The following is a 23508-nucleotide window of genomic DNA, read 5'->3' as shown; positions in this document are numbered from 1 at the left end:
TTTTAGACAGAATGGAGGCTAGAAATTCCCCACCCACCCATTTTAAGTATAAGGTCATTTTTTTTTTTTTCTTTCACACATGGGCTACTCTACAAATACCATCAGCAGGCACATTTGATCTACAAGGAGCCTGAGCAATAAGTTCAGTAATGTCACTCATTTTCCGTACGCCTTTACCTCCCACATACAACTCCCACTCCTCTGACAGTACCAAAACTATAGTTTGATTCTTCCTTTCTGCCAAGCATTCCCTCCTCCTCCTTATCTTCACACAGCTTTGGAAAATACAACAGCTACGCAATTAGCATCCTATAAGTAAAATAAACATTCCTATTTGCCATAGGGAAATTGTACTACATCTGTCACACTCAGTAACACCACCTGAGACAAGATGACACACTCTGTGATAGCCTAGGAACCACAAGCTCTCATAAAACATGAGCTTCCACATTAGTTTTTTTGCATGTTTTCAAGGATACAGCAACATGAAGCAGAACAAGAATTGTGTATTTCATTCCAGTTTGGCATAATAGAGCACTAGATCCTGTATTTACTTTATTTCACTGGGAGTAGAAAAAAATGTATCAAGAAAAAAAAAAGAAAGAAAAAAGAAACCTAGGATTTTCTTCTATATAAATGTTATTACTGTTATAAACGATAACAATTAAAACAATTGTATTTGGGGTTCAATCAATTTAGGTTGAGAAACAATAAGCACAAACAGCGCTGGGTGGGCGGAGAACTCAATTAGTTCCACCACACGCACACCTGAGTCCTAAAAGCAGCATCTTTTATCCCTGGATCTTGACCAATCTCTTCTAGCCGGACGTTCGTCCTGCTCTTTCCCCACTGGGTCGTTAGGGTACGCCTTCTCCTCCTATTGGCTCTCCTTTGGCGTGCTTTTTCAAATCTCAAGGTCTTTGTCTCCTTTGGCGGGCCTTCTCCGGCATGGTTTCGGGCCTTCCCTGGTGTGGTTTCGCTTTCCTTATCTCCTTTGGAGGGCTTTTCCAAGCCTCGATTGCCTCAGGGGAAGGGGAAGCCATCACATTGTCTTAAAGGAGAACCACACATGCCCACTCACCACAACTGTGATACAGGTCCCAGATTTACACAGGGTACAACAATTACACCTATCACAGTACATTCTATTTTTGACATGAATCATGACTGCGTTTATCACATTACCTATATGTAACTATGAAAATACATATTCCAAGTTGCTACACTTTGATCCTTTTCACAACTGCTGAACTTTTCTTCAAAATTAAGTCCAAGAGCTCCTTTCACCTTGTTCTTAAATAAGTCACGCTTCTTTTCACACAGAAAAAAAGGAGTAGAATTTCTTTTAATATAATCCTAGAGTTTTGGTTTTGGTTTTTAAGAAACTTATTGTATATTACTGCAAGATTCAACAGGGTAATTAACATTCCATTGAAAAAGACTTTAAAAATGAAAGGGGAGCAAGGGAAGAACAATAACTGATTATGGAGTCAGTTTTATTAAACTTGCCTTAAATACACTCTAGGATACTTACGTTGAAAGAGATTCACCTATCTATAGCGATAAAGATTACTCCAAGCTTCAAGAAGCTCAAACAATGTACCTTCATGCTTTACAGAATCTCTTCTGTAGGTTATTACCCTGCAGACTTCAATTAAGATTGAATAACAGCCTTTACACCCAAAACCTATGGTTTGCACCTTGAGAACGTGAAAGAGCTGATGATCTTAGGATTGCTCAAGAATAGGAGATTGGGGTTTTTTATACTCTAAGGGCTGAAAAATCTGCAGGGGGAGGTTTCAGCCAGAATTAGAAGATCTTTTCCTTGGAATGGTAGACATCGTCTCCCAGAGAAAAATATCTAAAAGGTCCTTTCCTGGATTTCAAACAATATTCTCTAGTGGGTTACATCCATGCCCTTGCTCATAGCAACATTAAAATAAAAGTGGTACAAGAGCTGCACCCCTCAACACATTATAAAATAAGAAAATCCTGAGCACAGGCCAAAAGGGAAAAAAATTATTGTTCCTCAATATAATGTTCAACTGAAAAATTAAATAAGCAATTTAGTTGCACACAAATATTTTGGTTTTAAACACAGCCATTTATTTTCAACCAGAATAGATCGCACAAATCTAGAAGGACATTTGCCTTGGAACTCTGTGTTCATATTAACATGAACCTTTCCTTCTTCCTCTAAGAAAGTAATATGCAGTACCCACTTGTGGAGAAAATAACTTTTGACAAGTTTTAAATAGCTTTAATGCTTTAAGGTCAAAGATTACTGCACACCTTACTCGGTCTTGCCCCACTACTTTGTTTCTATCTCTTCATCCTCTTCTCTGCATTCCCCCTTCCAGGTACTAACTTTCCCAGCTCATCCACATCTCCCACTGTCCCCCCAGCACATACCTGCTCTCTGCCTTGTTCCCTTCTCCGTACTAATCTGGTGATGTGGCCCAGCTGTCCTTTGTAGCATTCTTAATTACATTCCTCTCCTATCAATTGCTGGCCTCTTCATTACCACTGCTGGGTTTCATTACCAGGAGTAGGATTTATTCCCATTCCCTGCTTCCCTTCACCCCCCCATCATCTTCTGGTCTAAACAAAGAGACATGTTAGACCCACACACACAAGCCTTCAAGAATCTCCAGCTCTGTCACCTGGTGGTTTGTAACTCAGAAAGAAGAAACATTGGCTGAAGGTTAAGAGTTCTTGTACTAGATAGATCACAGATTGCAACAGAAACAGACTTGACATAGCTGATTTTGTTTGATGGTTTCTAATGTCTCTTTCCACTACAACAGCAGAAAGCTAAGGCATCCTAACGCTGGCTCTCAGCTGCATGAGTTTGGTACTTTGCAAACTTCAGAAGGAGGTCACAAAAAGAAGGTGGCAATGCAAAAAGCAATCTCATTCTTTTGGATTACGCATTGCTTGCTTGTGCTGGGGTGCTTTCCTCTCCCCAGTGACTCTTTCAGCCAGAGCCTAAGGTATAAATGTGTCCCCTGCCTGCACTCCCTTCTCACCTGCAGAGAAAGAGCTTGCCAGACAAATTTGAAGAGTACTGTAGAGCAGGTAAAAAGAGGTGTACAGGAACCCACTTCTTTGAAATTTCTGACATTTTGGAGGATGAAAGAAGTTTGAAATCTCCAGGGCTCCAGCCTCACAGGCACTAAAAAAACCAACCAACCAAACAAACAAACAAAAAAAAACCACAAAAACAAACAAACAAACAAAAAACCCATGAAAAAAACACCACTACAAAAAAAAAAATCCTGGAAAGAAACAGAAGAAAAACTGCCTATCTCTGTATTTAGGAGTTAAATATATTTAAGTCCCTTGAGGAAGGAAATAGGTTAGGAAACTGACAGTGAAAAATAACAGATTGAAAATAAGTCTGATTTTCTGGTAGAAGTTGTAATTCTTTTTTTTTAAAATGAGAAACAGTTCTTACAAAGAAATAACCTGCAGAAGCAACACCGATACAATTTAGCCACCAAAGGGCAAAAAGTTAGGAAAATACAGGCTAGGAATAGTCTGGCCAAAATTTCATTTGCTTTCAGGGACTGTACATGTTTATCATCAGCAATAGGCATCCCATTACAGCTTTTGCCACCAAGCAATAACAGAAAGGAATGTTACTTCTTTTTTTTTTTTTTAATCCAAGTCATAGACTGTCTTACAACACAGAGTAACTGAATCCTAAAGCTGGTACTGTAAGCTGCTCAGTAATACACACAACCGTTTTAGCCAAACTGGATTTTTGAGAATAAACTAGAACAGCCGTTAACACCTTGAGGTGTAGCATTATTTACCTCATGTGCAGATGATGTCTGCAGAGGTAACACTGAATAACATCTGCTGCTAGCTTTGATATCATTTGAAATGAGAAGAGTAAGTCTGCACTACCTGTAGAGAAGGACCTGTAGAGAAGGGAGATGGGCAAGTTAGGACAGCAAAGCAGCAGCCAAAGCTGAGGTGGGGTACAACCAGACCCCATTTATCTCTGATTGTGCCCAGGTCCCTGGGAGCCACAGAGACTATGGACAAATTAGAGCAATTGTCCAGTTTCTCTGACTTGTGCTACGGGGCATCTGTATGTGTTTCAGGACTACAAAACAGATGGCATAGTGAAAGCTTCTACATTCTAACCAGAATCTAGTTTGGACACATTATTTTATATTACCTTCTGCCACATCTTTTGACCTTGCTTTTGCCACAGAAAAAAAAAAAAAAAAAAAAAAAAAGCTTTGAAAACAGTGTTTGCATACTTAAATGAGAGAAGGAACTGGTATCCCCTTACATTTTTCATTTCTGAAGGTCTTAAGGGAGGACTGAGGGTGCAGAGAAAATAAATAGCTTAAGTTTAAAGAATGGACTGTAAGCAACTAAAAGCTTTGCCTCTTGCAGAACTACAGTCAGTGTGATTAATGGTTCAGGAATTATATTAAAGTGCAATAGCTTTCCCTGTAGACTGGTGATACTCAGGAGAAAAGAGTCTCTGCTTTGAATGAGAACATGAAATTTGATTTGCGTATTCTAGAATAATAAATAATAATCTCTTAATTTAGATAGATCTCTTTACAAAAGCATCATCATCTTCCTGTTTTGATCACATATTAAACAAGAAAAAAGGAAATAAAGAAGTCAGGCTGAGTGCATGAAAGGGGAGAACCTGCATGAAGCAGTCCTCGCTTGCAATTAATAACAACAAATTGACGGGCATTACAACTGCTCAGCACCTTCCAGTATCGTCACTCAGACCTGTGCTGTAGGAGTTGTACACACTGCTAACAGCTCCTTTCTTAAAGGCTATTTGTGCTAAAGCAAACTTGTCAGCAGACTGAGTAAAGCAGGATTTAGAGCTTCAGTCACTGCTGGGCAAAGACAACACCTCAGATGCTGTTGGGGTTGCGAGTTCACCCTAACTCCTTGGTACTTTCTCACCATTCAGACCAAGCAACAATAATCAAGCATTTGACGGCTGACCTTGATTTTAAGGGAACAGACTCTAGCAAGCTACTGCCTTGTTAAAGGATCCAGAAAATTCCATAAAAATGAAAGCTAAATACAGACTACACACACACGTGGATGCGAATCAGCACTAGATCAGTGCTCCAGGCGGAGATGCCCTCTCCAGGCTCTCCCCCTCACCCAGGCTTGGTACGACTGGCTCTTCCCAAAGGCTGCCTTTCCCATTCTGTTCCCATGACAGCAAGCTCCTATTTCACCACAAGTTTAGCAACTCTTTTCTGCACCATAGTCACCGATTAATGCCCTGACCCTTGACTCATTAACCTCAGCAATAACAAAACAGAAGGCAAAGGCTCACACAGCCCCAAATTTTAAATTGGTTTAAGGACAGACCTTCCTGTGTGGCAACGCTGGATTTGCAGAGTTGTTTGTGTGAATAAACACAGGCCTTCTTTACCCTCTTTAGCCTTTTCTGAAATCTAGTAGCAATATAAAAGTAAATAGGTAACTGTTCCAACACAACCTTAAATAATTCAGAGGACCACATTCTTTGCCTACCTGAAAATCCAGAGCAACCCACGTAACAGTAAACAAGCTTTTAATCGATTCTAAAACAGTAAGGATATAGAAGATAGATGACAGTATGATTTAATTTAGTTTCTATTGGGCAGAATTTAAAAGAGCTTGAACACTCCTCTCAGAAAACTGAAATAGGAGCACAAGTTTTAAATAAACTTCTTCTGGGCACAGCTGCAGAGAACAGTTCATGATCAGCAGTCCTTGAAATATTCTCATGCCATTTGCCGTGGGTGCAGCACAGTTTTAATCACTGCAAGGAGCTTCAGCTATGCCTAGGAGTTTTGTTTTTCACAGTGAGCCTAACTGGAAAAACCCTGAAAAAAAAGAAGGTCATTGCACCACAGGGGCTTGAACGATTGCTGTGCTTTACAGAGGGGGAAGATCAAACAAGGCTGCAAACTGGAAGTCAAATGCTCAGATGAAACCTGGGGCTTGGGAAGAAGGTGGCAACTGGTGAAAGGTCCAGGCCACCCCAGCTCTCCTTCCAGCCCCACGATTCATCTAGTGCGTGACCCAGGCCAGCTACTTCCACGTCTGCCTTGCTCAGCTTCTCCACATGCAACACCGCAACACCGGGAGGCCAGGGACTGCCGCCCTGATGCCTCTCTGCTGCCTTGCTTTGGCACAGCTGCACGATGGGGCCTCAAGGCACTCCTGCAAGTGCACGTGCACGCACACAAATCAGTTGGTGATAGGCGTGTTGTGAGAATTAACCCAGAGTTTCAGTGCTTGTTTGAAGTACAAGGGAACACTAGCTACATTTCAAAGCAATGCTAGAGCCAAGCAACGAGAAAGGAGGAGGTTTGTGCTTTAAAAGCTTTGATTTCTTAATTTTTGAAAGGGCAGGGAGTAGCAAGCAGGACTGCGATGCTGCACAGCTGGCTGGGAAGCGCTGTGGCGCAAGGCTGGGCAGGGAGGCTGAGCTCCCCAGGCAGGCAAGAGGAGCACACCAGCCACCCCAGGAGCCTGGTTACAGGAGCAGTCGGGGGGCACACCCTGAGCACAGTCCTGGCAAGCAGCAGCTCCGCTCCCTTCCCTGGTTAGAAATGATGGCGAGGCAAGAAATGTTCGCTAGCACAAAAACAAGCCCCGAGAGCAAAAGCAAATACTTCCCCTCTGCTGCATAGGCAGCTACGGAACGTGCCAGCAGGCACTGCCGCTGAACAGCTGGAAGAGTAGGCACAGGCAGGAGCACAAATATGTAGCCTTAAGGATATTCACCACTGACACCAGGCACAATTGATCGGCTGTTCGTGTGCCAGTGACTGAGTCACAACAAACTGGCACGCTGGTAGATTTTATAGTCGCTTGCTGCAGTGACGTGCTTTGCAATGCACCAGCATCTGAATTTACTGCTACATTACTACTGACCTCCACTTCATCTCTATATTCTGATCCAATTATTTTCAACTCTCAATTAAGTTACTTTAGGCATGGGGGAAAAAAACCCAACACTGGAAAGGGAGAAGATGGAAACATAGTTGGTCATGCCTACAATCTTACAGCTGTATCTGTGATTCTAATCACAAAGCATTCTTTTACATGATTGCCAGGGAGAGAAAGCTACTGCCAGCACTTCATACCCTGGTTTTGAGCACTCACAATATCTATTTAAATTAGCAAGCAATCAGCACCCACAGCAATTAACATCACATACACGGCACTCCAGTTGTGCATTCTCTAGTCATTCTTTTCTCCCATAGAAATCTTTATTGCACAGGGCTTGTTTTGACAAGTTATGTCTTTTTTATTCAAGAATTCTAGGTACTTTTCACTCAGATTTTCAGTTTCATTTAGTCACTATATCCTCAAGGTGTACGTACTATAAACATAAAATAATAAACAGCTCAAACACCAAAAAATTATTTCCTCTTTCTTATGTATTATGACTTTTTCTCCCAATTCCACCAGGGAAATTAACAGAAATTTTTTCACTGTCAGTTATGCCTTAGTAGAAAAAGGTAACTCCTGAAGCGGAATGGATCTAAAGACCAACAGAAGTCTAAATTTGACCAATTTAGTCTGAATTTTGACAATAACCGTTGCATATTTTAATGAGAACTGAAACTGCCTGGTGTCAAAGATACTATCAAAACCAAAACCAGTGCTCAGCTACATTGAATCTATAAAGCATGAATTTCTTATCAATTCCTATTCCTTTTCAATTCACATTCCCACACACAAAACATTTTCCCCCTATACTTGTAACAAGCAAAGTCATTTATATTTACATATGTGATCGTAGCAGGAGTGCTACCAAACATCGGTCCCTAGACCAAAGTATTACATGTGACACCATCCATAGAATAACAACTGGATACTTATTCTGTGCCAGCTTGGGAGCCATCCAGTAGAAGTCATATATGATGTCTTTCTTCACTGGTTTATACTCTCCATTGACAGTAACAATTCCTTTACCATTATAGACATAGCACAGATACAGACAATAAAAATGTTCATTTTTGAAATAATGACAAAGAATGCCTTTCTATTTCTGACAACATGTGGTATGAAAATATACAATACTTGATGTGGTGGGGTGTTGAGGTGATATTAATATTTATGATATAGAATTTAGGTTTTGGGTGGTTTTTTTTTTTTTAAAAAAAAAAAAGCTAATAAAATCTCCCAAACCAAGCAGGTATCATGCTAGGTTAATGAGGTTTTCACCAAACCCAAGCTAAGTTTCAGGAGGTAAGGATGATTATTTTAGCATTTTAGGTGATAACATAGTTCGGACAAAGAGAGAGAACAGCAGCTGTTCAGCGGAGCTTTGCATTTGAGTTTCCAGGGCTCGTTCTAACCCCTACAAACTCAAAACAAAACTCAGCTGGTGTGAACCGAAACAAGAGGTTTGAGTGAAAAAACCGAGTGGAAACCTCTGAGCCTAAGAATCAAAACCAATGTTTGGACCTGCACTTAACACACGCCTGCAAGCCTGACACAAATGCTAGTTTTCCTCACATATAATTCTAAGCCCAACTAATTTTTTTCACTGAAACCAAGGTTTTGGGGTCCAGGGAAAGAAGGGAATTAATTTGAAATGGCATCTCCTAATGAGCAAATAAAGCTCAGGAACCTCAGGATCTACTCGTGCGAGAGCAGGAAAATTACCTTTGCATGTTTGGTTTTCAAGAGATGACGGAAAGAAAGAGAGAAATGGAAGTGTGGGTGCAGCCGAGAAATTTGAGAAATGCAAGTTGTGTGGTTCAGGCAGCGCTGAAAGATTTCAGAAGGTGAACAGATTCCTTTCTCATTAATGAAGGGGCCCTGACTCTAGATCCGCTGAACTCACTTCGAGTGGAAGGCTATTCAGCTCTCTCCTTTGATTGAAAGCATGAGCCTGTTACTTACGAGCTCTTGGTAGCTTTCCTTTTAATAGGAAGTTGGGGGAAGGGGGAAGAAGATGGCTGGAGGAGGGGAAGGAAAAGATGGGGTAGCAAAAAACACTGAATGTCAGACTTCAAGGGATTTGCAGGACATGCCTTTGGGAAAAGATTAAAAGCTTACAAGGTAAGCCATGCCTTTCATGGGCTGACTTTTCTTTCCTTGTTGTTCACCAATATGTTAAGAATAAAACTCTGCATCTTCAGTCCACCATTACCCTCCTACTTTCTCATAGACTTACCAAATCATTTATTCTACTAGCCTGGAACTAAAAAAATTGCTGATTTCCAATTTTTTTTTCTGGTGGTTATTGGTAGTATTTGAATAATGCTAAAAATATTTAAAAATAAAATCCCAATCATCTTCACTGCTGCAACAGGGAACACGCAGCTTGTTGTTGCAAATTGTACACAGCCATGAGCTCTCGTCGGCCTCTGTGTGGGCTTGAAATGTTCTTTTAGCCCTTTGTGGCTGAAAGCTGAACACAGATGACCACTAAAAGCATATGAAAGATGATGTTGGGACATTTGCCGTAACTATATAGGAACACTCCTCAAAGTGATCAGAAGTGTGAACAGATTACTTAGCTCGGGTTTGAGGACTGTATTGCCAGCTAGCTGTTTCTGTTAAAGCTTAACTTTTTCTATTAAAAAAAAAAAATCACCAAAACCCAACAACAACAACAAAAACCCAACCACAACCCAGATGAAAAATACACTTGAAAGAAATCCACAAATTGCAAATGCCCATGATAAGTACCTGCTTGTAGGTAAAGGGCAACACAGCAACAGTGTGTCTAAGACTTGGCACGTACTTTAAAGGGACAGAATCTAAACTTCTGTTCAAACAATCTGGATATTAGAGCCTTTACTGAATTTGAAGATATTTAAGCATAAAAAAAACTTTTAAAATGTGAAATATCATTATAATTATTATAGCAGCAGAGTAAGTGCACTTCCTTTGTAAAGTCAATTGTAAAATACCAAATTTGAAAGACTTGATTGATGGTTTTAAAAGACAGACTATTATTAGTAGTTGAATTAGTATCTAAATCTTTCAAAAACAATGTAGTTACAGCAAATACTTTAAACTCGTTCCTTGTAGCCAAATTTGCTGAAGCAAGAAGGCTTTATCTGTTTCACTGTTTGGAACAATCCACAGCTGTAACTTCTGGGAACGGCTATTTTGTTCCTCAAAGGCAAACTCAGATTCTTTTATTCTACTGTGACATTCCATACAGATTCTCAGACCAGAGTTCACACACCCAACTGAGGGTACAATTTCATTTGTATTCTGAAAAATCAGGCATGAATTTACCTGTAACCTCCCCAGTTAGCACACAGCAGCACACTGACTTGCAGCATCCTCTCAGACAAGACTTTCACATAAAATCCAAACTATTAATTACCAGAACTCTCTGGCCATACAGATGCATGCGTGTTCAGGATACAGCCCAAAGTCTGATAAAACCCAAGATGACACCTAATTTATGCAAATGCAAACAACATCACAGAAAAATTAGAGCTATCGCCCTCAAAACTATGCTTGGGAGCATTTGAGCGTAATGTACTTGTTAAACATCTTTCCTTTTCGGTTTTAAATACTTCATTGTTTCGGAAATCAATTGCAAAAGAACTCATTTTGGTCAAAATATAAAATCAAAGTACTAAAAAGGAATAAACAAACCCACCTAATAATTACTTTCTAAAACTACCTGGCTGCCCAACAGGCACGGTATAAATCATTCTTTGGGAGGGAGAATTTATTTATTGTTTTTTAATCAACATCACTACCATTTATTTATCAACAATATGAAAAGGAAAATTGAAAGGCACAGAAAACAACTGCTATCTATTTATAAAGCAAGAGACTAGCTTTTCCATTATAGGTACTACTCTTGCTTTTGTCTATGGATGCCTGAATCCAGTCCGAACTGTATTTTGCTAGTTTTTACCTGTTGCCAGGATAGATAGATCAACCATTTGCAGTCTGTAAGAACTTTGGTTATCTTCTAAACTGAGTAGAAATTTTGGTAGGAAACTGAAAGAGCATCTTCAAGATAAATCTAAGTACTACCTACGCGTATTGACTTGGTGCGTAACTTCACTGCTGTAACATTTGGAGTGCTACAATCTCAATCTGGTGGAGCTCCTAGGTGTGTAGAATATTAATAGTCACTTTGATGGAGATAGTATAACCAGACTTAAGAAAAAACATTAACAAAATCTTTTGGGTTTTGCTCTTGCTAGGCATGTTAATGAGACAACTTCTATCTGTGTTTAAAACACAATACACATGCACAATCTGACTTTGAAAGTCAAGTGTATCATCACAATAAGGAGGAAAGGATTATAAGGAAAAACAGTAATAAAAACAGATGAGGCGATTTAGATCAGTAATGAAAACAGTGACTTGTGATTGTAGAAAAAGGCAATATGGCTTATTGCAAATTATACAGTAAAGAACTTCAGTGCTTAACATGTTAATCCAAAAAAAATAGTTTTCATCATTTTATACACTGCAAATCTCTATAAACATAAGCTAGTGAAAGGCTGTTTGTAATTGCATCTAGCTTGCAGGGAGAAAAAGGCACTGTAACATTTGTGAGGTTGCATGAAGGTTTAAACAACTGTAGGTATCATGAGATAGTTGCAAAATTTCATGCAGGAATTAGGCACATGATGTACTTGAACCTGTGCAAGTTTCCTTCATTTGATGTGATCAGATTCAAACCAGCTGAAATGCAAAGCAGCTCCTGCAGCATGCTTTAACCGATCTAACCCCTGCTCTCCTCATCTTCATCAAAGTCTCAGATACTCAGCAACTCTCCTATTCCTGCAGAACAACCCACGTGTCTTACTACATTCTGTTTCTCAAGAAACAGGCGTCATTTCAAGCCATAAGCTTGTTGTGCACCAAAGGCCAATTCCGCAAAGCAGGACCTTGCACACTGCATCCTCCCAAGCAGTACTCAAACCTACCCAGCAAACCCCACTACCTGAAGAACAAGCATCTTCTGACTTTTCCTGCACTCCTCACCAGTGCCACCTGAATTTGGGTTGAGTTTGGAGGGGGAAAAGAGGAAAAAGGTACGAGTAGAAGAAAAGAAAATCAAGGGTACCTAGGCTACCTGGAAGTGATGATTTCTGCATAACGGTCTTTCAGCACTTTACCTAAAACTTGCTGAAGTCACTCAGACAAGTACTGTTGCCTCCAATAAGTTTTGTTCTAAGACCCAGATCTGTGGCATTGGACATGATAACTTATGAAAGACCTTCTGCAAGACCATTATGAATTTATCATCATTTACTTTTGAAAGAAAAATGGGGAATATCACATTATCAATAGCAAAACAGTATCTCCCCACTCTTTAAAACACCTGCATACATATACCACAAGAACAATGCTGAGTGCTGATTTGATGCTCTTTGATGTGTGAACATATAAGACAATTGGAGACATTCCAAATATCTCCAGTTCAAAGTTAGGCCAAAATTAGAAACAGTTATGCATAATGTATTAGATTTTAATAGAAACAGCAATGCTGAGCAGAATAAAGATGAGAGTTTAGCTTAGCTGTGGATACCTGAAACAGGTAAGCAACACTGCTTCCTTAAACAGACAAGCTGGAATTGCACATCCTCCAAAGTTCAATTAACAAAACATATGTCAAAACAGTTTTGTGACAGACTATAAATTGGCCTTTAGATGCAGTTATGATGTTTTCAGGATAATATAGGAAGCCCAAGTTTTTGGTGAAATTTCCTCTAACTTCAACGTGAAGCTTTTTAGGAGAAATAACCGTGTCAAAACCATTGTCATTTGCCATAGTAGCCTAGGACTTGGTTCCTGGTCAAAAGATGTATCTTGGAAGGTTCATTAGCCAACACACTAGCTCAGATCCTCAAAGGGTGCTAAGCAATCAAGCAATCTGTGTCCATTCATTTCAAAAAGCTTTCCAATTTCCTGAAAATATAGCTTTTGAATTAAGGAATAAACGACTTGCAGGTAGTCATGCTTCTAGTTGGGTAAGCTGTTCTTGCTTGGATGTCTATGTTACATTCCAGAGAAAGATGTCCAGTGGGTTATATTGCCTTATATTCCTGCAATTCTACTTTACTTTGTGGATTTTGTGGGGAAAAAAAAAAAAAAACAAACCACCAAACTGATCTCAGAAGATGATCATGATAGTGCAGATCATAAGAACAAGAAGATACATAAGGCTGCTTCTACTTCTTAAGATTTTTTTTGCACTCTTTTCGGAGACCTGTTTTCCGTTACATACCCAATATCTTCCCAGCCCTTTGCCACTGTGTGCAACCTGAAGTAAACCTTTCTGGTTAAGCAATGGCTGGCGCTCAGGGCTCAGTGCCTTGTTATTGACAGTTTTGACAAGGGTAACTGACAGCAGGCCAGAAATTATTTTTCATGGTTTGTGCGTGAAGTTATTTGTATTGTTATTTACAGATGCCGTTGCCAAAATCCTGTTCTGCCTTCCTTCACTGACTTCCGTTGAAGTTTGCTAGTATTTTGCAAACCATAAAAATGAAGTGACTACATTAAACAATACTCTCTAGACTTCTAGTAGCAGTAAACAAGCTTCAGCAGCAACAAAAAATTGTCTCACTCAATAGACTCACTAGGAACTACAAAACAATAGAGCACATATTTCAACAAATACACAGAACATATGTTATAGAAGTTAATTAATGTACTAGCTATTATGAATTATTATCTTTTATGTCATGCAATGCTAAGGCAATTCCAGGCTTTCATTTACTTTAGAAAATAACTACCAATAAAAAGCATTAGCATATATTATGCTTTTCATTTCTTGCTTTAAAATTAAATTCCATTTCCTAGAACCAACTGCTTCATTTGAACAAACCCCTATTTACTTGAAAAAACATGGGTGTAGGGGGGATAGGCATTTGACTTCATCTACCAGGGGCATACAGCAGGATTTTGCTCAATTTGCAACAGAGACATCTGAAATCCCAACACTTGAGTACCTCTGTAATCTCAAATTTCTCCTGCATCACCCAATTTTTATGCCAGTGAAACAGCAGATCCCATAAGAAACAGGGCAGTAGGTACCTTGTGATTTTTCTCCTTTTCTAGACTAGTCTTGCACAAAGTAGAACATAGTAAGACATTTCTCAGCCTACTTAGCGATGCAATGCAGACTGGTGTGTAATCACAGGATAATTTTGTCTGTAATGTTTAATATTATGCTCATTATTGGAACAACATAAAATGATAGAATATAGTGTCTCCAGTTAGGTAGAGAACTCTCCTGGTTAATGTACGTCTATAAAACATTTACGTTGAAAACACACAATAAAGCATTTTTAGATCTCACAGATTTAAATTATGCTAGACTTCATTAATGAATTTGAAAGATAGTTATTTAAATAGCTTAATGCATTTGCAACACTTCATGTCAACCAAGCTGTATTTTTTTTTACTTCAGGATTAGCCAGCCTGATTTCCTTTCAGTTAAATCTATAGCACAACTAACTCCCCGTGGGATGCCTTGTAAATTTAGGATTTCTAGCTCCTCTTTGCTGTGCACATGTTCCGTGGGAGCTGCTAATGACAAAAAAGGAACTTATGTAATGCTCATAAAGAATTGGTCTCCTACACAAGAAAAAAAAGTGAACCTTCTCAAAATTATCCATCAATACTACAATATTATTAAGCCATTACTATTAAATGGCTGCATTTGAGGCAAGGCGCTTTGAAGTTATTTTCCTGCATGTAGATGTTATAAAAATATAAGAGTAGTACCTGATCAAAACTCCTATATAATTAGGAAAGTTAAGGGCATTATGAATAGACTGCCCGGGAAATCTGCCATGACATAGGAGAAAGCTTTTACTTTTAAACCACCAGTTCAAATCTCAGACAGTAGGTAACTGTGTTCAGGATATATACCAGCACTGGGCAGGGGGAAGACATTCACTTTCACTCTTGCTATCCAAAGTAATTGAATTATTTTTGTTATGTGTTTTAATTTATATGTAATATGTGTGTGTATATATAAATAAGCATGAGCATGCATAATCATGCCAGTTTGTTTCGAAAGTTTACAGAGAGAAAACTAAATAACAGAGTTGGCTATATTTTCCTGGACAAGCGAAGGCCACTCTTCTGAACAGCACTTAATAATTCTTCGTTAATTTTTATCGCAGCCTTTTTTACAGATGACTATCCATTTTACAAACCCATCCTATATGTCTCTATAGCTTCTCTCCTCAAATATACCTACATCTGGACCCATTTCTGTGCTGTCTAGCTCCGGAGGAAAAAGGTAGTTAGGAAAGCAGGAAATAGGAAAGGGAAAATAGATTCAACTACAGGAGCACTCTGAATTCTGCAGAGATTACAGACTCCTGAGCTCTAGTTTCAAAAATCCTTTACCAACATAACTTTTTATTTTAGGAAGCTTTGGCATTCCCACACAAACGAAAATAATTTTTATAAAAAAGGTAAACAGAGATAAGCTTTAAAAAAAGTCTCCAAACCTGAGCTACGAGTAAAACTGGCTCTGCTCATTGTAGGCACAGCTTTTCTGCACCCAAGAAGGTAGTCTAAGGGGAAACACAAGTGAGCACCAGAAGGAACAAGCTTCCCCTGGGGAAACAGTATCAGCTTCACATTTCCCACACGTTGGTGCCTGGGGAATCCCCTTCAAATTTCCTAGCTCAGGTGACATCTGTTTCATGCCACTAGAGCAAAGCAAACAGCAGTGGTAAAGTTGAAAACCCAGACACATCAGAACATACCCAGCTCTTGAATTCACTATATTTGTTTTATACTGTTTGATTCTTCTTCAGGTGGGAAAGGGAAGAATATGAATTGTAATGGTTAAGTAAAATAAAAATAACCTCCTAAATGATCATTAATATTAGTGCAATTAACTTGAAAAAGGCAGAGAAAAGGACAACAAATTCAATATTTATTATCCTACCGACATCAAAATAACCAAGTTCCAAAAAAAAAAAAAAAAATTCAAATAGAAATTATTGAAACGTGGTATCCTGTGATATAGCTAGGTTTCAGATGAGTGCCAGTCCTAAATGGCAAAGCCAAAGATGTTCAAGGTACACTGTTTTCTCCATCATCAGTTATTTGAATTGTGACTTGATCAATACAGAGCACAGGGAACATGAAAGCTCCAGAGGACACTAAATTCTTTTTTATTTGTAGTTCACTTACATTTATTTCCTTATACAGATATTGTCATAAAGGGCTGGGCTAAAGTAGCTCAATCATGTTAATCCTTTGACTGATTTATGTTTTGCTTTAGCAAAGCAGAAAACTAATTAATTTTTCAGTTAGTTTCAGAAACATACAGGTAACTCACTGACTTGTTGTTGTTACTGTCACCATTTATGCGTATATAGCAGGGAGTTTGTTCACCTGCAGATTAGTCCTCAGCTTAATCCAGTGCAAAGTTGGCTATATACATATAGAGTCATAATATTTAGTGTTTCACGTTCAACAGTTTATGCTTGGTAATCTGAGGCTGTGTCCTAGGATATAAGATAAAACAAATACACATCAGACATCATCCTATATTCTGTCCTACTCAGCATCAACTCAATATACGTTTACATTTGTGTATATATATTCATATATTGTATTATTTATACAATTATAGACATACGTGTATATATACAGTACGTGTATGTTGTATAATGTATATACACTTATATACTGTAGATGTAGGCATACAAATGTATATATAACTGTATATATTTTCAATATAAATGTATATACAATATACATTTGTTTATTCACTCTGTGATACAATGGTGCAAGTCCTTCCCAAGTAGCTCAAACTATGCTGAAACATTGTAGCTGATGGTCTCATCTACACGCACATTTCGAAGTAGGCTTGGAGGCTTATCATCCCTCTGCTCACTACCTCGTTATTCATCAAAATGCTTTAAAAAATACATCAATTTTTGAATACTTAATTTGGTGACTCCTTGCTAAAATTAAACCATATTTAACTTCATTTTCTCAACATTCCTCCATATTTTTCGCTCAAGATATTAAGGCTATCATATCTTGATTTCTATTCCAAATACAGTCAGTAGAATTAAACCAACCAGCTGTTAACTGCCCTGTAAACCGAGCAGATTTTAGCCTGCTATAAAACTTTCTTAATAATTGCTGCTGAACTTGGCTGTGTCAGCAAAAAGAATCCAAGCAATAGATGTGTACAGGAACTGAATTACTTGCAGTAATTCAGGTAAGACAGACACATCACAGGTTTAACAAATTTGTTTGTATACTAGTGCAGCTGCAAGTGAGTTACTGCAAATGAGCTCAGCATTTCTCACCATCAGCTGTAAAATAACATTTGTAAAACCAAAGAGATTGAAAACAAGGAGGAAAAAAAAAAAAGGAAAAAAAAGAAAGAAAGAAAGAAATGGATTCCATCACTGACCTTAATGTATCTTCAAAAATACCTGTGGGAATGCTTAACAATGTTGTTGTCATAGTTTCTGCTAAAGCAAAAAGGTTGACCAGTCAGACTGGCAATTTTGATCTGCTAATTGTGATGCCCTGAGGCTTATAACACTGAAAATAAACCTATTTTTTGTTGAGCTGGTTAAAAGAAATAGCAACCCACGTGCATTTACAAAAATACCATATCAAGAAGATTGACATCAGCAGACACGCAGATTTTTCTTCCCCTGGGCACCAAATTGCTGATGTATGTACATGCTCCCTTCTTGGCATAATTGATTTTCACTTTCTGCAAGGTGGCATATTCTTGGAATAGCTGGTGTCAAAGCAAGCACGAATATGCAAGTGAAGGACACACTAGCGGGGATAAGACCAGAACCCCTTCATCTTGAACCCAGGCTTGAACCCAATTTAAAAGAGTATCGGTTCCTTTTAAATATTCAGCTTAAAAAGACCCTAAATAAAATTAACAAAATGACTGCATATTACATTAACATACCTCTGTTCTTCCACATTATATTCAAAATCAGACTGAATCACAAACATTGAAACTAGCTTTTCAATGATTTTTTTTCTGCCCTTTTTTTGGAAAACAGGACATGAGAAACAGTGAGCAGACTCCATCTCCAGAAACATATAACACGTATAAGAATGGAATGAATCTAAAACTATAGTAGAAGCAGCTGTTTAACTACAGCCTGATTGCCTGAATTGTCATTTATGCATGACAAGTTGTAGCAGTTCCTTTAAGCAGAACAGGCTAAGCCAGTGATCTCTTCCCAAGATCTTTTCATTTCATTCACTCTGACTAGCTCTCCTACACATTTAAATGATCTGAGGTCCTCAGACCCCTGTAAGATGTTACATCATTGATTCAAATGAGGAGTACCCTTTTTATTTCGTTTTTTTTTAAATAATAATAAAAAAAAAAACCAAAAAAAACCAACCCAGACACACAACACCCAAAGCTAATTTGTCCACAACAATAGAGAATATAATAAGGACATCCACAGTCTACTGCAGTGCTGTTTCCCAACTGGATTACCTTAAATCTTAATTACTAGGCAACATCACTCCTAAAAATTACAGAATTCTGTGACCAAATTATCCATGAAAATCAGGAACAAATCTGACTACAAGTGAACTTCAGGCAGCTGTGCCAAAAAAAACCCATTAAAATCTCAGTCGCTAACTAACAGCCACACACCAGTATCATAGGCAACTTGTGTCAGATTATGCTAAATCTCTTATTTTGGCAAAGACACAAAAACCTGAGGATTAGCACCACATCCTCTCTAAATCCTGGGGAAGGGCTTTCCCTTCAATCCAAGGGGGAGCTACAGTACTGAACATCAGTGAAAAATCAGTTTCACACTGCTCAGCAGTTATCATCAGTGGTGTCAGAGGGCTGACCACATGCCAGTGAAAACATAGCTTGCTCCAGAGATACGTAACGGAATTTTCACAAGTAATTCTCCCTTTCAGGTAGAACTGAAAACAGACATAGTGGTGAACCACATCTTAAGTCGTTCTTGTATTTTCAGCTTGGTTTGCTCTGAAAATTGCTGGATATCTCAGTGGTAGACCTGGTCAAGACCTCATCAGCAAAACATTTTAAAAATGGAAAATGCCATTTTCAAACTACAACATTCATTGGCTCTGACATAACTATTAAGTGGAAAGATCTATCGTGTCCCAGGTCAGAGACAGCAGCAAAGGCATGGTCAATAATAAACACAGACTGATGATTAGTGCATTTAACCTTACTTCAAGTCTCAAGCTTAAAAAGCTTTACTCAGTTCAGAACCACGATTTGAAACTCTTTTCTCCCACTCCCATCTGCTGACAAGTTATTAATGTGCCACCATGTTATTCTGTGGCATGAATCTCTGAAATTTAGAAATCTTCATAGTAATCTGAAAGTGGTTTGAGAACAGCTTTCAAATCTTAAAATTTGTATGCAACAAGGAAGCCTTGAACATCTGTGCAGCCCTACAAATAAAACCAAAAACCTAACATCCCCTAAAGATATTTCTCTGAGGCTTTAAAGCTCTACATTCTACTCCTTAAATTAGAAATTCTTACAAATGGTCCATACTAGCTTGTGTCCATGCAAAAGCTTCATCTGAGGCCACTGTTGTTACTATTTGTGGAGTTAAATGGCATTTCCTGGACAAATTATTTATTTCAGGTCCAGATAATAATAGCCCGGTCTGTAACCAAGGCCATCAATCAATAAAATCCATGAATATAATTTGCAATTTTAATTCCCATTTTGTTATATAATCAACACTATGAGGAATGCCAAACACAATCAAGTTCACTTTCCAAGCTGACTCCTCTGCTTTTCTCCCTCTTTGCTGCGGATACTGGGACTTTAAATCATGTTGACATACTCTGTTAAATGAAACCAAATGTTAATAATAACCAGGTCTATGTGGAAGGTGATCAACAAGTGATTTGAGTAGCTTGACAACGAAAGCTCCTAAGACAGCATTTTTAGGAGAGTTCCTTTATACTTGCAGTTTTTAGCATCAGGTCAGCATTGATGACATCTGTAATTACTTGCTTTTCTTAAGTACAGTTACAATTCAAAACATACACACAAGCACATTTGAGTAAGTTGTATCCAAAACGTTGTTTTCTAAGACCAGTGGAAAAATCTCATTTCTTCCTCCCTGACTCTTACATCTCTCTCAAATTGATTTCTCCTTCACTTTCATCCATTTTTCTTTGCTAATATTCCTTAGTTTTACCAAGTTTTTGGCCAGCAACTTTCCACTTAAGAGGAGATGTAAATGTATGAGGAAATTAAATTCAAACACAGTAAAGCAAAAACTTACTGTCCAAATATAAAAACATACACAGTAAGTGCAAAAGCATGAAAACATCCTTATCAACATCTCACAGATGAATACTGAGGCACAGTGGGATTAAACAATTTGTCCAGCAAGTCTGTAGCGCAGGCAGGAATAGAACCCAGACACTGCAAAAGCCAATCCAATTCATTAATCGTAAGATAACAGAACATGTTATACTGATGTATAGCCAGTATAAGAGAGGCTGAAGCAACCTTCAAGACTGAGACAGTCATGACGTGACTGCTGCTGACTCACTCTGCAGCAAGATCCTCCTCTGACCAGCTTGATTGAACCACAGCAGTGTTGCCTCAAAAGAAAGCTACAGAACAAGTACAAGCTCTGCTGATTAAACTTGCTCTAGGGTCCACCCACCAGTAAATGTGGCAATGGCTAATGAAAACCTCTCCAAAGTGCAAGCAATTTGTTGAGGAAGAGAACTTACATAACTGCAAAAACAATTGGACCTTAAAGAGTTTCTGTATCAACAGATTTCAACACTCGAAATATAGATAGCTAAATGTCATCATCCACACTCTACAGAAAGAGAAATGGAAATAAAAGGGTAACATGATTCATCTGTTATAGCAACTGAATTCAGGTTTTTAGCTTCTTTGACTTTTAAAGTCAAAAAAGGCAAAAAGTTGCCTTTCCAACAAAATTGCAACACTACTAAATACAGCAAACCCAAAACTAAGCATCATGTATGCTAGAAAAGAAATCCATTTCCCTGAATTTGCATTCTTTAATGCACACCCCATCATTTATATATACATACGTAGGTATGTATATAAACGATATATATGCATACCCCTCTGCTTATACATGCATACAAAAAAAAAATCTAAATAGAACATGCTGGACTGCAGAATGAAGAACTATGGAAAACACTTTGATATGGTGCCAATAAGCACAACATAAGGAACTGTAGAGAACAGGGTAAGTCTCAGCCATTTGCCTCTGCGTAGATTACTTTGGGTTTTTTAATCCAACTATGGCAAGAATCAGTTCCTATGCCATCTGTATTCTGAGGAAGAAGTACAGTCCATCAGCTATTTCAAACCTTGGTCGAAACCCTAGATCTCCTCACGGTGCTAATTGTGCAGTGGTATAACAGGCCTTTACATACAGAGCAGAGTGCAGGTATATGGCTCTGGGTGGAAAGCATCCCTAACTATTATAGTTTTCCTTAATTCTATTAGAATGTTTCTGAAGTCCTAGGTTTCTTAGTTCCAGTAACAGGATAGATCTAATTACTGACATCAAAAAAAACAAAAACCCAAACAAACAAAAAGATCAGGGATTGTTTTTACAACAGATTGGATCTGTGGCTAGAGCTCAATTACCTATGTATGTTTTGCTAAGATTAATGGACATACACTTCTACAAGTCTCAGCAAATGTTTGAGTAAGGTGGGAAAACAGATTAGTACAGAAACAGAATGAGATCTGATACTTGTTTTTCATGCACACTTAATCTGTAGGCTTGCTGGTGGTGTTCTTAGCAGCAAACGTTAGATGAGTTATTAAGAGGTGTTTGTAGCCTTGAGAAAGGAATATTATTATATTTATTATACAGTGTTAGGCCGTGAATTCCTACCTCCTGCTTTCGATAACCCTACAAAGATCTTAAAGATGTCTGAACAAGACTCAACAAAACTTGTCCCTCACGCTCCCCTAGCGTTACACACTAACGTCCCAATAGGGTACTGCAGCAGGTCGGACCACGGCTGGATTCAGAGCTCATGCCTCCTGGGACTTCCTTGGTACCCAAGGCAGGCAGCGTGCTCTAACTGGGGAGAGCCTCAGAGTAAACAGGTATCAGATCTGCTACAACACCTGCACGCTCGAAAGGTTGTAGTGCACAGCTGAGATATGGGAGTGAGATTAAGAGCAAAGCAGATTTAGCAGGGATGAAAAGGACCGACTTTTTGAGCTGTCATTTAAGAGAAAAAGCTCACTTAAGATCACGAAAATAAACTCTCTAGCTGATCTGTCAAGATGATCAAGAAATGATGAAGGAATTTAGTAGGCAAACAGTAAAGATTATGAGTAGCTACAAATCTTTTTAAAATTACTGCGTGTTTAGGATGGATGACAGTGCTTGTCTTCACACGGTGAGCAAATACAAATGTATTTCTTCTTATGCTCTAGAGTATGTGCACGTTCCCAAATTGGTTTGCCCTGCCCACCTACCTAGACTGGCATATTTACTTCCAAAAAGGCTTTTCCCACATTAATCACCATGGAAACCAGCAAAGCCTTCTGCTGCATATTCAGAGCCATTAAATCAATAAGTTTAATAAAAAAATAAAATTAATGAATGCCTGGAGACAGCAGGGCAAATACTAAAACATAACAATTGAAGTAAAATGAGAAAAATATGCAGGAAGGCTGCAAATGCGAGGGGGTTTGTGGGACACGCAGATGTACCCACCGGGCGTTTCCATGGGAGACCAGGCTCTAGATACACACCTGAGCCTGCATGTGGGACAACAGGGCTGGTCCAGCGCCAGCCCCAGGGTCCAGGACCAGCCCAGATGACTGTGCTCGGGCTATTTGAAAAGAGAAACAACTCCAGCAGAAAGAAGAATATAAACAATTATTAGCAGGGAGGGTTGGGCGGCATCCCTCAGTAATTACAGCGGGTGCTGCCACGGGTGCCGGCACAAACAGTTTAACAGGGTGAATCGTGTCCCGAACCTCTTGGGCCACGTCTCCCACCCAGCCTCGCACGAGGCCATGCCGCATGAGGAGCGTGGCCCTCAGGACCCGCTGGCTGCCTGCCCCACGGCGGCCTGCCCCACGGCTGCCTGCCCCACGGCACGCTGCCCGGGTCCCTCCGGCATGGCAGGGGGGGCCCCACGGCAGGTGGAATAGCGCACACAGGCGAGGAGCTTTTGGAAATTCACGGAGCGCTTGGGGCATAAAAAGCGAGCAGGCTGGCCACTTAAGAAAAAAAAAAAAAAAAACCAAAAACAAACCAAAGGAAAAAAAAAAAACCAAAAAACAAACCAACCAAACAAAAAAAACCCAAACCAAAACCCAAGCAAACAGAAACAATACAAATAAAAAATAAACAAACAAACCAACCAAAACCAACCAACCCCCCCTGAACTATCAAGTGTTTTAAAAATAACAAGCCGCCCTTGCTACAAGCAGCAGCCCCCGGAGCAGCGCTGGCCCCGCTCCCCTCGCCCCGGCGGGGACGCCCCCCGCAGGCA

This window comes from Falco rusticolus, chromosome 9 (genome assembly GCF_015220075.1).
Source record: "Falco rusticolus isolate bFalRus1 chromosome 9, bFalRus1.pri, whole genome shotgun sequence".
NCBI lineage: Eukaryota > Metazoa > Chordata > Aves > Falconiformes > Falconidae > Falco > Falco rusticolus.
The sequence above is the reverse complement of the archived record's forward strand: the minus strand, read 5'-3'. Positions refer to the sequence as shown.